Genomic DNA, 19,037 nt, shown 5'->3' with positions numbered 1-19,037 from the left:
CTGAAAAACACCTCAGCCAAAATTTCAGATTGATATATCAAATACATTTGAAGAAAAAAATTCATGAACGGGGTACCCCTCTTGCCGTTTTTGGTGCATTTCGCGATTGTCTTAAAATGCAGCAAATTTTAGAGTGCAATATCTCAGTAAGTTTTCTAGCTAAATGCATGAAATTTTCAGCAATGAATGACTATGACATATAAATTGCATATGTATATTATCAATAACATTGTCTTTATTGGGACTGTGGTATGACCTTGTGAAATCTGGAAAATAAACTTGAAACTTTTACAAACCCCTATATTTATTGACCAATTAAACACAAACCAAATATGATATATTGCAAATGATTACACATCCTTTTACATAAGTATATAGAGTAATCAGATCAGCATTTATTAATGGGTATGATCCTTTTCTGTTTTTGTTGTTTGTGTCGTAATAAAATTGCAAAATAACATTTTTTATTAATTTTCACTTTCAAATACCACAGGTATGACAAGGAGTACCAACCAAAAGAACTTATTTTCTGAAAGACCATCACATATGCTTACAAAATGTAAAATTTCATGATGGTTCTAGGATTCTCGATTCGCGATTGTGTTTCATGCCAGTTTTTTTTTTTCAAACCACAACAAATATGATTCTTATTTTGCATATCTCATGTATTGTAAACCATTTATTAGTCATCAATTACCAGTGAGCTGATGATGTCACCAATACATGGATCTACTGAATGAGTTTGGTTTTCTTGGAATTTTGGTTGGCATCAGATTAGATCAGCTGCCTCATTCAGGAGATTTCTCTGACATCATCATTGACTATATAAATCTGATTGCTCTGACATTTTATTCAGTTCAATCAAAAAAAACCCTGCCTGTTGGACACTAAAGCAGTGATGGCTTTTTCAACAGTCTTAGTTCCATGCACTATTGGAGATCATCTGGGTCTTGAAGACCAATGTATATTGCGATGACGATGCTCAAATGATATATTGTGCAGCTCTACTGTGTATTATAAGATGGGTAAAATGCAGAGACTGACTGAATATTCCTATGGGGATAATAAAATGAATAAACCTTCACCCATAGCCTGTCACTAAGGGTTCCAGAGGACCAAGCACAGATCTAAACCACTATTTTTGACAGTAGAGGAAACTGGAGGAAATGGAGAGAACATACCAACTCTTTGCAGAAACATTTTGGTCCAAACAGATTTTGTTCTTGAAAGTTGTGTTCTGTGAGGCGACAGTCCAGGAGCTGTAGCTTGATGTTTTGATGTACAGGATAGTTCTAAAAATATCTAGCCTTTAGAGAGTTACTAAAATAATTTGTTTAGGTTTAGGAAAAAAGAGTTGGCAGTACAGTGTGTTTAAAAAAAAACAATGCCATATGTTTGAAGTTTCGTCCGTTTCATATTGAAAACAAATGCCAGTGAGTTATGAACAAAACAGGTGGGAAGAAGTAACACTTGAGAGTAGGGATGTAATGATAAACCGTGGTAAAACTGCAGACGGCTAGTATTACCGTTAAAATTGTCATTATCATGATAACCGTGTTTGATTACCACACTTTTAGGGGAAAAAAACCCCTCAAGTATAGTTTTAATCTATTACAATTTTGATTTTATAAACCTAATATTGGGAACCAATATTTACTTTTAAAGTCTTTGAAAAGATTCGTTAAGCATCTTTGTGTTATTTATGCAATAAAGTATATACATTTTTCAAATAGGATTTTATTTTATTTTTTTGTGCTTTTTGTCCTTCTCTGTTGATATAGTAGGTTAAAGTGAAAAAATAATAGGCACATGATATTGATGAAGTTGTGCTGAAAGAAAAAAAAAAAAAAAAAACAGATACCAAACATGGGTATAGTAAACATTTTTGTATAGTATATAAAGGCAAAATCAAAAGTACTGAAAACGGCCAAAATAGGCTCAGACCACTAAGGGTTAATACTTGAATGTTTCTGCTAACAGAAGGTACATTGTGCCTATTATTTTATTGTTTTGTTTGTTTTGTTTGTTTGTTTGTTTTTAATACAACTTGGTTAAATTATTTCAGTGTGTGTATAAGTACTTTTTGGAACATTTTGAGCACAATTTCAACAATACCGCAATAATAATGATAACCATGATAATTTTGGTCACAACGATCGTGATATGAAATTTTCATATCGTTACAGCCCTGCTTGAGAGCAACAAATACTGTAAGTCTTCAGTTTTAACCTTCAAGTCTCAAGAAAGTCCTAAATCTCTACGAGTCCCTAGTAAAACCAAAGACAGACAAGTCATTGTTTACATCAAGTGATAAGTCAAGTCATACAAACATTTATTCTACGTACATGAAAAGTTGAGCCTCTGATTACAAGTCTTCCAAATTAACACCAACAGTGAGTGGTGCTCCAATAGGCTACTGTATTCTTCATTCCTTTTCTGTTTCTTACTTTAAGTGGAAACTGTTCAACCCTTTCCATTAGAAATCACCCAGTCATACTCCGAAAACCAAATACGACTTATAAATCTGTTCCTGAGTAGGACGACTTATCATATCATTCACTATAAGTCAAGCGAAAATGCTGGTGTTGGTTAAGTAAATCTCAATTCATAAAAATTGTGAGTTAAGTCTCCTACCTCTGTGACCAAGTATGAGTATTAGAATGCAGACTAGCATGTTAACCCATGGGGAACCACTGATTCTAGATGTGGTAGATAAGAAAACTTACCTCTGAGGTAGTTCATTCCTTTACTTTCTTGGTAAATTCCACTGGCATTTTCAGTTGAATAACCTCTCAGCTGGCTGGAAATTTGACACCATGGCAACGTGGCCCTACTGTTTATCTGGTGCAAGGTAACCCACTTCAATTCTATGATTCTATGATTCTGAGCAAGGCTATTGTATTCCAAAATAACTACTATCTCCCAAAATTTTGGTCCTATCAACCTGCTGTTTTCGCTAGTCTTTTCCTTGCACATAAATAAGTAAGTATGCCAAACTGAAGCAGTCAGCTCTTTCCGGATTTTGTGTAATGCTCGAGACACAAAGACAGAGTCCACTTTCCTCTTATGATATAGATCAGTTGTGACCAACCCTGGTTCTGGAGAGCCACTATCCTGCATGTTTTAGATGTTTCCCTCTTCCAACACACCTGACAGTCGTTATCAGGCTTCTGCAGAGCTTGATGATAGACTTATCATTTGAATCAGGTGTGTTGCAAGAGGGATAGATCTAAAACATGCAGGGTAGTGGCTCTCCAGGACCAGGGTTGGCCACCCCTGATATAGATGGTATAGATCAGGGGTCTCAAACTTATTTTCTTTGAGGGGCCACATTCTGCCCGATTTGATCTCAAGTAGGCCGGACCAGTAAAATAATAGCGTAATAACCTATAAATAATGACAACTCCAATTTTTGTCTTTGTTTTAGTGCAAAAAACCCCCACTAAATTATAAAAATACTTACTTTTATAAATTATCCAAACAAAAAACGATGTGAATAACCTGAAAAAACTGAAACTTCTTAAGAAAAATAAATGCAATTTTAACAATATTATGCCTCACCTTCTCATTTATACATGTGCATTATGGATCGGATCTACAAAGACACTAAACACTTAGTAACAGGAAGAAAATTGTTAAAATTGTGCTTAATTTTCTTTAGACATTTCAGGTTGTTCATATTTGTTCGGGTTATTCACATTTTATTGTTACAGGATAGTTTGTAAATGTCAATATCTTCATAATTTAATATTTTTTGCTCTTAAAGAAAGACAAAAATTTAAAGGTGTCATTATTTATAGGCATAGTGCAATATTTTTTTCACATCAAACTGAGGAGAAAATATGGAGTCATTATTTTTTGTAGGTTGTTTTGCTATTATTTTACTGTATATTGGTCTGTATGTAGAACCTGAACTAAAATGAGTTTGACAGCCTTGTCTGTGGAGTTCTTGCACTTTGCAAATTCATCCCATGGGCTGGATTGGAACCTTTGGCGGGCCACATTTGGCCCCCGGGCCATATGTTTGAGACCCTTGGTATAGATAAAAAAAAAACAACAACATTATGACGACTTAACAGAGACCCTATGAATACCACCTGTCTGGATAGTTTTAATAGAGTTTTGCTTTCCTTTGTAACAATGTCCTGAAGACAAAGTGGATTTTTCTGTAATTCACTCAATAATTATTGAGTTGGAATTTGTACTGAGGTGAGTGTGCCATTTTCAATATGCCAAAGTAAATGAGTAAAATACAATTGTGAAAAAATTCTAAAAATGATGAAGGAAAACAATTGAGCCTTGAGAATGACAAGTCATTAAAACATAAAAGAAATGAATCAATCAAAATGAAATCAAGGGACAAAATGCCAAAATGGAAAATGACCTAAGATTGCCTCCTGTGAAATTCATTCCTGTTTGAATACAGAGGTCAGGATGGTTGTGTTATACAGCACAGCATACTGATGAAAACACATCCATTGATCTTTCACACCCATTCAATCTCAATTACCCCTTTGATCAAAAGTGGCTCATAGCTGCCTGTGGTGTCATTTTCTAAAGGAAAAAAAAAGTACTTTACAGAAACTTCAGGACAGAATGAAAGCCTGGTCATAATGCGTAATTTCTGGGATATGACTCTGCATCTGACGTTTTATCTGATATCAGGCAAATATATATGGAAGTATGAAGGAATTTTCCAAATATAACATCACATAATAACTTTATACCTGTCATTATCTTTGCTAAGTTGCCATTTGTTGATCTATGGTTCAGACTAAACTGACAGATCTGACCTTGTTTGGATGATTCCAAAAAGACCTTTAGTGTATCTATTGGCAACATAAACTATACAGAACATGGAGGTGATTTGTGGTTTTACTGTGGCTGTCTTGTGTGTAAAAAGAGAGTCTGTCTTGGAACAATATGCTGTAGATCTGTTATTACTGTCCTTTTAACTACACTAAGTAAATTTAAAACCACACAATGAAATTCATGAGTGTTTTACTTTTAATTCATGGACAATATTTGGGTGCTTCTGTGAAACTGGGTTTATTATGGTACCTGGCACTTTGCCAGCTTTTTTAGACCCAATAATAAAAGAGAAATTTAGACATACCCCCCCCCACCCCCAGGATGTACCCTATGATGACCTCAGATAAATGCAAAAAAAAATTATAGTCTTGTTCTGAGCCATCCCAAAATAATGGATTTTTAATAAAATATTGGGGCCAAAAACAGGACCAAAATTGGGACAGAAAAAGCTACGTAGATGTTAGTGCATTTTATCTTGAAAACATGGCTTGAAATGGTTCTGTATACCCCTATAAATAAAGACACTGTGGTAAGTTTGATGATTCTAGTGGTTTTTCTAACCAAGATCAGCAGGTTTTTCAGGAATCTCAGTCTCATTCCAGGTTTTGTATGTAACCCATCGTGTCCACTTACATACAGAACCTGCCCAGTTACATGTACATAAATTACGAGTGATTTTGCAACAGCGGTCATTTTTGTGAAACACTCTGCCTTGCATAATTAATTCAATTCCCAAAATGTACCTGTGAGAAAATAGATATTTTTCAAAATACTGGCATGTAATTTTCGTGTCCTTTTGACCATGTTACATACAGAGTTTTCTATTAAATATAATGTAAAATAATATAAAAATGCGTTTTTTCTGAAAAATAGTTTCTCTTTTATCTCAGGAAATGCTTATTTTTAAAATAGACCCAAAGTGCTTCCAAACTTACTTCATAACTTTAGTCTACATCTAATTTGAATTTTTAGCCCCAGGTACCAGTTTCATAGAAGCACCCATTTCCAATTATAGCTATTGTTTTTATTGCACAAATTCTGGGAGACATACTGTATACACAACATTTTTAATGGTGGAGTGATGGACACCAAAGTGGCGTGCAACGTCATTCCTGCACGTATCATCCCGACTGCCTGATCACGGGTAGCTGCACTCAAGTGTGGCATTTTCCCCATTTTTACTTCAGGGTTTTTATACATAGGGTCACATGTTCAAAACCTACACATTTTTGGTTCACAGTTTAGCCCATCCCAGTATTGCACTCCCCTACCCAGTTTGTACACTTGGGAGTACAACTTTCATAAGTTGGTCTGTGCTTGAGAAAAAGCACAATCAGTCAGGCAGAAAAACAGTACATTGTGTGTCTGAGAAGCTGTTTGGAGCCAATTCTAGTGTTTTTTTTTTTGTAAGTGTTTTTAAAGTTGCTTAGTGTATTTTACAAAAACCCGACTCTGCCTTTCTAAAGTCAACCTAATACTAATCCTTTTTTCCATCCGCTATAATTTCAGCCCTCTGTTTCCACCTCTGTCCACCAGCCACAGCTTGAGTTTCCCCCTCTTCCTCACCTATAAGCCTATTTTGCTGAAACAGTTGACAGCTATCACCCACTTTCTGTCAAGCTGTCTGCATTTTTACAGTATTCTGCCAATCTTTCACTTGTGAACCTGCCTACAACCACCATCAGTCTGGTCTTTCTCACTGCCCATTGTCTGGATATGTTTACCTTGTGTGACCATTTTAATGCTTTGATTAAACCCATAAAGTTGCCTTAAAAAGTCACATTTTCCACTCGTATTTTTCCAGCTAACAGACACATTTTTGCCCTGTCCACACAAAGATGGAACTTTTTCGACATTGACATTTTCTTCTTCCATTTTTCTTTTTTTTTTTATATAGACACAGAGGCTTTAATCTTTCATGATAGTGAGCAGCAACAAAAACTTCAGTTCTAAACGTAAACGATGTTTCATGTGCAGCTTCATTACACAAAGCAACACTAGATATGAGAAAATGGGGTGCGACGCCATCATTTTCCAGTCTCTCGTTTCCCCAAACACAGATATAGACAAACTGGAGTTTTCAGAAATCCACACTTGGAAATCTCAGTTTTTACAACTTAAAACTATGTTGACATGTGGATGAGAAGCCCAAATGTAGAGAAAAATATCAGTTTTACAAAGTATTTGGATTAGTTTGGATGACGACTTGTCTTTGATATTAAGAGTAAACACTAGACCCATTTCTCTCATGCCCTCTGGGTTGTGCTAATATGCACCCCCTAGGAAAACAAACAGATTCTCCAACTCATTTATTCCCTCAGCTATCAGGCTGCTAAATGCTGGGAGGTGACTGAAGCTGATTTACTATTTATTACATTTTTATTCTTTCTTAGCATCTTAGTCATTTCACTGTTGAATTTATTGCCTGGTTGCTGTTCGATGAGTACTGAAAGGTGAATGTGTACACTACCAGTCAAAAGTTTGGACTCACATTCTCATTTAAATGGCATGAGATAGACTACAGATGGCCAACAAGTGCTCAGCATCACTGGGAACTCCTTCAAGACTGTTGGAAACCATGTCAGGTGCAAGGTTATAATAGTTTTGGATTCTTCATTATAGTTCAGTTTTATTTAGTTTTTACTTTTTTTCCTCTGATTCAGTTAGTTTTAATTTGTTTTTAGAGCAGGTTTGCTAGTTTTTATTCGTTTTCATTTTTTTCTAAATGCTTAGTTTTAGTATTAATTTTAGTTTTTTCATATCTTTTCTCTTCTTCACCGTCGTATTCAAATAAATTTCATGCGGGACTCTGCTGCTTCCTCCCAACTTTAGTCTCCATGTTTCCAGGTAGAGCGGGGACCAGAAGACGACTCTAAACGACAAGTGACAACAAATGACAGACCGTGAAGTACCATACGAGGGCTGTTCAATAAGTTCATGGCCTCACCCAGAAATATTGGTTGTTATAATACAGGATGTTACATTCTTTCGTGATGGGATAGTGATGCTTGAACATCGATGGACCAAGTGCATTGTTGTAAATGGAGATTATGTTGAAAAATAAAATATAAATTATCAGTCTGTGTTGTTCTGTTCTGGGTGAGGCCATGAACTTATTGAACGGCCCTCGTATGGTGCCGCTAGCTAAAATTGCTAGAGCAAAATAAATCGCTTTTGTATCAGTCTGATGTTGACAGACACGAAAAGGAAGGGAATTTTATCCATAATTTTTATACGATTTAGTTAGTTTTGTAAGCACACAATACAGTTTCAGTTATCATTTTTTCTTTTATTTCAGTTCATAAAGATGTTTTTTCAATTCTAGTTTTCGTCATTTAGTTAGTTTTCGTTAACGATAATAACCTTGGTCAGGTGACTACCTCGTGAAGCTCATTGAGAGAATGCTAAGAATGTGCAAAGCAGTAATAAAAGCAAAATGGGACTATTTTGAAGAATCTAAAATATAAAACATACTTTGAAGTATGTCACACTTTTTTTTTAACTACATAATTCCATATGTGTTCATTCATAGTTTTGATGCCTTCAGTGAGAATCTACAATGTAAATAATCATGAAAATAAAGAAAAACCAGGTGTGTCCAAACTTTTGACTGGTAGTGTATGTGGCTGTCATATGCAGCTATGAATGTTTTGCATTTGTTTGTTTGTCCTTAATTGTTTGGATGTTCAATAATGCAGGGTAACTGTGAACTGAACTGCCCTTTGGGAATTAATAAAATAGTCTTAATCTGAATCTAGTTTCCTGTTTTAATCTATGATTGTTTGTTTACTTGAACTGTTTATTATTGTAACCGACTAATAATGACTAGTTATTTTAATGTCTATTGTGGTCAGTCATTTTTGTGCCAAAATATAACCAACCTTAACTATATCACTGTCATATTGTTCATTTATATGTTCATTCTGCTTGTCCAGGTGCTGCTAATTTGACTTTCTTATGGTTATTCAGGATAAAGGACTTGGTACATGCAGTGACGTGCAGTGGGGTTCATGGCTGGGGAGGCACTGACTCTTTCAGAGCCAGATCTACAAATATATGGTGGCCTGAGAACAGTGGCGGCTGCTCGTCTTTCAGACAGGGGAAGCTCATTGTCAGCTTACATAAAAAAAAAAAAATTGTCAAGTTATTTAAACATACATTCGGCCCTCCGTTCCTTTTTAAGAAAATGCTCAGTGACCTTATCGTACCAAGTAGGCGTCTTTTCCAGGGACTGGACCAGTGTCCCCTCTGCTCAGATTGCCTTGGCCCATTGTGTTGTGGGTGTAAGACTTCAGCCTTTTTAAACTACAGATGCTCCTTTCACTCCGACCTAGCCGACAGTATGATTGATTTAACTATCTACAAAACGATATTAAACTCGAACAAGAAATGATTAAATTATGTAACTGAAACCAAAAAATGCTGAAATTATGTCAAATTGAAACAAGGAAGTACAATGAGTGTGTTTTATTTACAGTGCAAGAAATGAACGAGTAATTTCGTAGTGGTTTCTCTGATTTCACAGCAGAATGTGTGACAGTATTAAACTGAACTGTGTCAGTGAAGGAGCAGATCTGAAACTAGCTGTCAATCAAACGGGGTTCAGCCTTTCGACTGATCCTCCAATCAGCACGTGGGATTCTGGCGCCCAGCCCGGCCGAGCTCCGCCCACAACTCCATTCACCCCCAGAGGCGGCCGGCGTCCGGGGGCGGGACAACATCGTGGCATTTATCCAATTACCGTCCAGTTTTGAGGCAACGAAAACAACTGTTCCACTCAGTCCCATTGAAGCCCAGAGACGCCTGCAGTCTACGGACAAATGCACTGAGCAGAGATGGATGAGAAAAACGCACAACGGGAATGGAGGAGAAGTGAACAACATCGCGTCCTTTGATTTGTGATAAAGCTGATTCTGAACGAACTCATCTGTGAGATGAACGTGTTCTAACACATTTGTGGTCAATGAAATGTCAACACAACCGAACATATTTAACCATTTCATTTTTGTAATTTTAGGGGAAGCCGGGCTTCCACTGCAGTCTGTGAGAAATCACCACTGCCTGAGAAACTGGAATAGAGAGAGTGAGCCAAAGGAATGGCCTGGGTATATGGGCTCTGCATCAAGTCAGCATAGGTAGACTGGCAGGAACTCAACAGGAAACCTTCAAAAAGAGCCATTTCAAACTAAAAATAAAAAAAGTTTATGGTCTTACCTTTATTTGTACATGAAATGTAATCCTCCATTTTTGATGAGGTGAATTAAAGTGTATAAAAAAGAACGAAGAAGATTATTAGCGCATGAATTTGTGGACTCACTGGCGCCATCTATCATGAGGCAGGGGTACTGTTTGCCTCCCCGAGTGACTTTTTCACTGCGGTTTTATGATTAATTTGTGAGCCTAAACACATTACAGAAATACATTCCATACGTTATGCAGATTATGGAAGGATAAAGCATATAATCAGAGTGTTTGAAAGCATTTTAACTGCGATATACAGAGGGACAGCGACACAATATTTTCAGCAGAGTTCATAAGGGGAGGAGACAGTTCTGCGGGAGGCACAGCACAGCGCTGCCTCCTCCCTGTATTTGAACGGAGCATGCGGAAATTCTGCTATTCTAATTGACAATAAATAAATAAATAAATAATAATAATAATATTGGATTCGAACGGAAAATGAGTTTATAGGACATACCAACTGAAAACTATCAACATTTATTATATTTTATGGTTAAGTTTTTTTTTTCTTTTCAAGATTGACAAGGGAGGCTCTGCCTCCCCTGCCTCCTCTGACTGCACGTCACTGGGTACATGTATATTTTGGACTACAAAACATTCAATTCTTTGTTTACTGTACTGTTATCTGCACTTTAAACACATTAAAGTTGCTCATAAATTTATCTTAACCCATAAAGATCAGTTCCCAAATGAATTTTTCCTCCAGACTGAACTTTTCTTAAGTGATTTGCCACTATTTGTGATAGAATAATATTCTGTATTTTGTGGTTTTTCAATAAAAATTGTGTATTTTCCTGCATTTACTTCACTGATCATGTAGATGTTCATAAAAGCTAAGATTAAAATTGAGGGTTATTAGATCAGAAACAGAGAAAATGGAAGAAAAAGGGACTCTGGCAGCAAAGATATCAATAACTGCATGTAAAAACAAGTGTCTCCATCCACTGTCATTGATCTAACTCCGTGGTTTTTACTGATGAATCAATGCTGTAGAAGATGATGGTGTTTCCACGGTAACTACGGAGCCTGTGAACGTCCAAATGGGTCATATCTGATGACCATGAAAAGATGAACAACTGTATTTTACACCAGTTATTGACATGTATTGTTAAGTTTAGTGGATCAACAGGTATTAGACATTTTAGATCAGTAGATGAATTTGGTCGCCAGTGGCTGTTTGGGTCTTTAAGGGGAAATACACATACAAAGTTATAAACTTTCATTTCTTTAAGGGCAGGATGTTGTTTTTCTAAAACTATGAGCTGATGTAGTCTTGTTTGTGCCTAAATAACTGGCCTTCATTGTGCAATGAGTAATTTACAGATACTTTAAACATCACATCACGCTTTCATACATTCAGACTAATTAGGTTCCTAAAAATTAAGGAGCTTTAACGATGACAAAACATTTTACTGCCTCTGTGCATCCTAGATTTCACTGGAAGAGCAGGATTCCCCATGTGTGACAATCCTTTTTAAGAGCATAAGACCATTATGGTACATTTTCTTTTCAGCCTAAAGCTTTCCACCAAGAACTCATGCAGCGTAGCCAACACTGCTGTGACTTTAACAGTCTGTTTCAATTTCATGCTACACTCTCAATAGGAGGCGCAGAAGTTGGCTTTAAAATCAAAGGCAACAGAAGCTATTTGTGTGCTGTGGTCCGTTACCTGCCATACATATTTTCCTGTATACTGATCATGTGCATTGTGGAAAGAACAGTTAGGAAGTTCATTTAAATTAGTTTTAATCAAGAATAAATGTAAAAATGAAGTCTAATGTTCTACTTTGTTTGGTCTTTTCACTTAACATGCAAATTTCAATTAAACTCTAAAACCACTGAGGACAGCTGAATGAGCCCACACAGCAGATGAAGTATATTTTGTATGGTAGAAGCTAAGGGTGTGTTTAATTAGTTAATTTGAATTTCTGATTAACATTGATGAATAGAATGAACAGCTCTGAATAAATCCTGGTTTGCATAAATTTAAGGTTTAACATGAATGCTCTGTGCTTTTTCTGAACTGTTTTTCCTTCTGTTGAAGACAAATTGAGTTGAACTTGAATGCTCTCTTACTGTTAGTATTTGATTATCACAGACCATGTATATAGAATTTGAAGTGGATTCCAGACCCCAGAATGGTACCCACTATTATCAAAGGAACATTTTTGATTGGCATTAAATCATGGATGCTTCACCCACAGCTTCCTGCTTGGGTCAGACTACACTCTGTTGTCATGTTACAGATTTTGAAGTCTATTTTGTTGCCATCTAGAAGGTTTAGAGGAGCCATAAGTTGTATTTAGACTTTATATTTGGGGGCGGCCAATGGCTCAGATGGTAGAGCAGGTCGTCCAATAACCGAAGGGTTCGTGGTTCAAATCCCACTCTGTCCATGTGCTGTTGTGTCCTTGGGCAAGACACTTCACCCTCCTTATCTCCAGTGCTGCTACTCACACTGGTGTATGAATGTGTGTGAATGTTTGGTGATTGTCAGAGAGGCCGTAGGCGCAAACTGGCAGCCACGCCTCCGTCAGTCTGCCCCAGGGCAGCTGTGGCTACATCTGTAGTTTACCACCACTAGAGTGTGAATGTGAGAGTGAATGAATAATGGATCCTCTGTACGTGCTTTGAGTATGCATTCAGAGAAAAGCGCTATATAAATCTAATCCATTATTATTATTATTCAACTAGGACATAAAATTATCATTAGTGATTAGAATCATAAGTTCTGAAGTTCTGCTAATGATGCCAGTGTACTGGGGCGCCACTACCACTTGTGGAACCCATGGAAGGTAAATGTTGTGGGCCCTTCAGAAAAGAAATTATCTGTAAATCTGTCATTGGAGCAGGGGGGATTAACATACTACAACAACTGGAGCTATAGGGGTGTGTTTCATTAATACCGGAACAACCGCAGCGGGTGTAAAAACAAAAGTACAACTTAATAATAATAATAATAATAATAATAATAATAATAATAATAATAATAACTAGAAGCACTCGGAGAGCGCAGACCTCCGCCAAGGCTGATCAGTGGCCCCCCCCGTGGGCCCCCCGACCACCACCAAAATTTAATCATTTCTTCCTTATCCCATTTCCAACAAACCCTGAAAATTTCATCCAAATCTGTCCATAACTTTTTGAGTTATGTTGCACACTAACGGACAGACAAACAAACAAACCCTGGCAAAAACATAACCTCCTTGGCGGAGGTAATAATGATACATTTTATTTGTATAGCACTTTTCATAGAACTCAAAGACACTTTACATGCAGCAGATAAAAACATAAACCAGACATATTAAAAACAGATTAAAAGCAGGTGCAAAAGGCAGGTATATGAATATAAAACAGTTAAACATTAGGATTAAACATTAAAAGCAATCATCATCAAAATAAATGAGTTTTTAAAAGGGATTTAAAGGTGTTGGGGTCGGAGCAGTGTCAGATAGAAGGTGGGAGGGAGTTCCAGAGGGTTGGAGCTGCGATGGAGAAAGCTTTGTCCCCCCAACTTAACTTTGAATGGCTGAATCCCGGCTTCTAGGCCTCTCTTCTACTGCGGAGCTTTCACAAAATTATCAAAACTTCTAACCCATATCCACTGGGCCACCTGGAAATGCTGGGCCTCATGAATTTGTCATGTTTAACCCACCTTTATCCCCCTCCACTGTACAGATATGCACTGAATGTATTTCTAGTGACGGGCCGGTGGATTTATGTGACCACTAGAGGGAGTAGTGAGTCACTCTGCTGGTCTTCCGTGGTGAGGAAAACTAACACCATGAGGCTGTTGATTAGTGTCAGAAAGTGATCAAATGGGATGAGAACCACTAAGAAATAATTTTTAGAGCCATAAAAGTGACAAAGTGATAAAAACTAGAAGCGCTGCTGTTTTCTCCGTTAGACTCAGCTCTAAACGAAAAGAATGAATTTAAAGCTGAAATGGCAACATTTCTTCCGCACAGGTGAGTTTGATTATGAAGGTATAAAGGTATTATGCCATGTTATCTTTGCTAAATTGCTGAGAATAATGCCTAAGCTACAGACTAAACTGTGACAGTTCTGATCTTGTTTGATTCCAAACAGATCTTTAAGGTCAAGGTCAAGGTCACTTTATTTATACCCGTAGGTAGATTTGTTTTGCAGTCTAGGTGATTGCCTTGGCATTACAACACTTACATTAAACATGCAAGACAAGCACTTGATCACGCTTACAGACAGGACAAAAGGACAGGACAAAACAAAAAGTGCTCAATGTTCCACCATTCATCAGTAAAGCAGCATGGATAAGTAAATAAAATAGGTAAGATCAAATAAATAAAAACAAGATGCAATAAAACACAATAAAAACCAGAAAAGATAAAAACAATAAAAACAATCCAGGATAAAAACCCGAGTAAGAACATACAATTAAAAAAAATTTTTAAAATTTGAAGTCACAATAATAATAAATAGAGCGAAGAAATGGAATAAATAACTAAATAAGTTAGTAAAGTGCAATGTCACTATTTCTTATTGAGCTCAGTGATGGCGACAGGAACAAAACTATTTTTATAAACGCTGTGTCCTGCACCTTGGGACTAAGAACCTCCGTCCAGAGGAAAGGAGTTGAAATTCACTTTGTAAAGGATGGGAGTCACTGTTAAGAACTGATGAAGCCATCCTCTGGACCTGTTTAGTGTACAGGGAGGCGGGACAAGACTGGGACTCACCAATCAGGTGACTGGACCATCTCACTATTTGATTCAGTGAGTTTCTCTCTGCAACTGAGGTCTGACCGAACCACGCCACCAGACAAAAAGATAAAACAGACTCAATAAAGGAATGATAAAACAAAGTTAAAATGGTTCGGTCAATGTGGAAGTGTGCCAGTTTTCTAAGGCAGTGGAGGCGCTGATGGCCCTTTTTACACACAGATCTACAGTTTTCATTAAAACTCAGTTTTTCATCAATTATCGTCCCAAGGTATTTGTATGATCGCACCTGCTCTATAGTCTGACCTTTTAATTAAAGTGACTCCGTGCCTGTCCTGTTTTTTTCTAAAATCAATGATCATATCTTTTGTTTTAGATATGTTCATGTGAAGGTAGGACTCCTCACACCACTGGACAATGCAGCTACTGACAACACAAACCGTACAGAAAACAGATTTGTTTTATTGCGGCCATTTTCTGTCTAAAAACAGAGCTAGGCTAACAGAACTATAATGTAAACTATCAGTTATTTTTAAATTCGTGTATGGTTCGTTCAATGGTTATTTTGTTTCAAAATAAAATCGGAAAAACTACATTTCTGGCTGTTCTTTAATTTTTGTCTTTAAACATAGTAGGAAAAACCTTAAACTTCAAATGAAACGTCAGGCTGTTTTTTAGTTATACAGTGGAAACAAAAACACTGAAAAAACAGCTTTTAATGTTTTGTTTGGTGGTGTTTCTGCAGCACGTATTCCAATGTAGCTTCATATTACTGCACATATCTGATAAATCAAAGAGATCACTGCCGTTACCAGTTCAGTGTCGGAAACATGGTTTGAACATCTAAGGTTGTGGTGCGATGAGAACCTCCTTCCTGTCATTACAGAGCATCGTGTTTCTCTGACAATATAAAACATGGCTGATTTCTACATGGGTCGCCCCATTTGTAAACAGCTACATAATGAAATTTGCAAAAGGCTCGAGTGCAGCCATCGTAGATAAAACCAGATACTTTAAACGACTTTGATAAAACTCATCACCATGCACTACCGCTTCACACTTCCAGTGTCACAATAACAAAACCAAAGTAATAACTTCATATTTTTGTTTTGAATGTAGAACAATCAGAGCAAAATTACACACAGGTACGTTAAAACAAATAGATAATAATTTTTTTTCTGCCCAAGTTTAGAAAAGGAAAAAATAAAACTAAAAATGTAGTTTTTCTGATTTTGAAATGGATTTTGAAACAGATTTTTTTAATTTGTTATTTTAAGTGTTATTTTGAGTGACTGTCAAATTCAACGTCTATGACTGTTAGTTTGAAGAGGAAAACTTGATGATACCATTATACAAATGTGCATAAACAATGACTTTTATACTTTATTCAGTGAGTGATTCAGTCTGTGGATACGTATTTATTGGTTTGTGGTTTTGGTCCTCAGTATGTTCTGTATGTGCATTCTCCCCCTGCTGCTACTTTGGAATCTCAATACTATGTAGAACCACTTTAAAACATTAATACCCTAGCAATTATACAAACACAACTTTTGATCTTTTCTAAATGCATGAGTGTCTTACATTGAGCTCTATGGGGATAATGGTTTTAGGGTAGAGTGCAGTGATTGCCTTCTTGGGAACTGCTTCTTAATCCCTCTGTGGTTTAGTTGAGGTTCAAGGCAGATGGATTACTAACACTTTCAGGGCTTTAACACAGCTTTCATCCAGGTTTATTTCTGCAGAGTCCCAAAGTGATATTATAGAAATGGTAAAATGACCTTTAACCAGCAGCATGGCTGAATAAATTGTGTATTTGACTCCCTTCAACAACAAAAACCTTAATGCCAGTTTCATTCACCTCACATTTTTGGCTAGAATGGTGCAGCAGATTAAAAGGACAAATTGGATGATTGTAAAGATGTGCCAAATAAAAGGCATAATGCTTGGGTAACATGTCAGTTCACCGCGGAAAATGCAGGCTTTTAAGGCTTTCTGGAACTTGTGTCATCGGTCATTTTTATTTCTCAGTCTGCTGTCACTGCCCTGTCTAGTGAGGTATAAATACCAAAAAGTTGTTTCAAAGGGCAATTTTCATGTCTGTATTAGGTGCTAGATGGCTCATGTACAATAATGTATTCTCTAAATGAAACTGACACAGGAAATTGTGAGGTGAAGTAATTGTTCTTGACCTGGTATGGATTGCTAAAGTGGTTGAATAAGGCTATTTCCTGAATACCAATACTTTCCTCTGCACAACACTCAATGTCAAAAACATGTCACAGGAAGGGAAAACATTCCCAACGTTTTGAAAACATGTTAATTGAAAACTATTCCAGATGACGACTTGAATAAAGTTGGTTGGAAGAATCTTTAGAGCAGGGGTGTCAAACTCCTGTCCTCGAGGGCCTGTATCCTGCATATTTTAGATATTTCCTTCCTCCAGCACCTGGTTTAATTAATGATCAGCTCATCATCAAGCTCTGCAGAAGCCTGATAATGATGGAATGGCTCCCAGGTGTGATGGAGGAGGGAAATATCTAAAACATGCAGGATACCAGCCCTCGAGGACCAGTGTTTGACATCTGTGCTTTAGAGAATCTGAAATAGTTCAAACATACAAAGCCCTTCAAAAAGAGCCACGCACACAATATGTCATTGGACCGCCTTTAGCTCTGATTATGGTTCCTACTCACTACTGAATTATTAATGTCACACAATGCTGATGTCAGTGTTTCCCAACCTTTTTGAGCCCGTCACATATTTTACATTAGAAAAATCTCAAGGCACATCACCAAACAAAAATGTCACAAAAAGTATATTTATTGAAATATAATGCAAAGCTAGTCTTGGAATGAGAAAGTTGCGAGAAGTGCGTCAGTGACCCCACAGCTTATGGCTTGAGGTCCTTTTAGTGTAATAGAGGCACATCACCCCTGCCCCAACCCGGTCCATGGGCCCTGCAGGTAACCCACTGATCCACACATCACTAGTGAGGTGGGTTTTAATCAACAGAATGCACTTTTTTTCACTTTTCAAAGGAAAACGGGAAACTGTTGTTGTAGAGTGGATCATTGGCGTGTGCAGTCGTATATATCTGTATCCCGCTGCTTGCTTAGAGTACCAATCAGGTGAAATTGGATAATCTTCCACGGCACATCTGATGATTTCTCATGGCACAGTGGTTGAGAAACACTGGCTTATGCAATGTCAATATAAACATTTCCTTGAAAGGCTGAATCACTTCTCATCCGAGAGGCTTCATCAGTTCTAAAAATGTTGGCGCAGGAGCCGGGTTATTTATCTTCTCCAGATATAAACAAGGCTGATGCTGTCAATGGCTGACAGCAAAGGTTTATCCCTGAAATCCCCCCAATCCTCTGCTATATATAGATCTATCCATGATAACTGTTAGACAAATGATATGAACTCAATTTGAGCTACATCGAGATGATGGTTGCAAAATTATGGTCAACCATCAATTTTTCCCACCAATTTTTCCCCACAAATCTCCACCTAGTGAATTAAAGTGACACCATATGAACTCTGGATGGTAGTGAGAAAATGGACATTTGTAAGACGATCGATATGAACCAAATTTCAATTGGCCTATTATTGCTTGATTTATGTCCAAAAAACAGATTTTCACCTACAGCTCCCCCATTTGGATGACTTATAATACTCCTAGAGAAGCTGAAATTGATAGGGTTCTTCCACTAGGGGTCCCCTATGTTAGTTTTCAAGGGGTAAAAAAATCCATCTTAGTTACCGTTTTCACACAAAGGATATATGGCGGTGGTGGCGTATCTGGCGGAGTCATTCGGGGTAAAACCATTATATCCCCGAAACTCGATTTTGGAGATATAATTACCTTGAGAGCTCACATGAGATGTGTTGTGAGTCGTGGGGGTCACAGACGCAACACAATGAAGTCTGATGAAAAACTGATGAAGCTCTGATGAGGTGAAACATTTTCAAATCAAGAACAAAGTCCAGTTGCTTCTGATTCAACCTTTCAAGGATTACCATGACCTGGATGACTGAGAATCTAGACAAATAAAGACAACATTTCTGTCCAGAGTTGCACAAGATCTTGCCCAAGATCTGGGCAAGATCTTGGCAGATTTCTTTTGCTTGAATTAAGCAAAAAAAATCTTAAATTAAATTGCATTAAAAAAAAAAAAAAAAAAAATCAATTAAGCAAAAATCTGTCAATGGAACAAGCGAAAATTATCTTGGTAAGATTCTTTGAAATACTCTTTTCAAGATCTATTGTCTAAAAATAAGTTC

The sequence above is a fragment of the Sphaeramia orbicularis genome, chromosome 10, assembly GCF_902148855.1.
Source record: "Sphaeramia orbicularis chromosome 10, fSphaOr1.1, whole genome shotgun sequence".
NCBI classification, from domain to species: Eukaryota; Metazoa; Chordata; class Actinopteri; order Kurtiformes; family Apogonidae; genus Sphaeramia; species Sphaeramia orbicularis.
Note: the sequence above shows the minus strand (reverse complement) of the source record.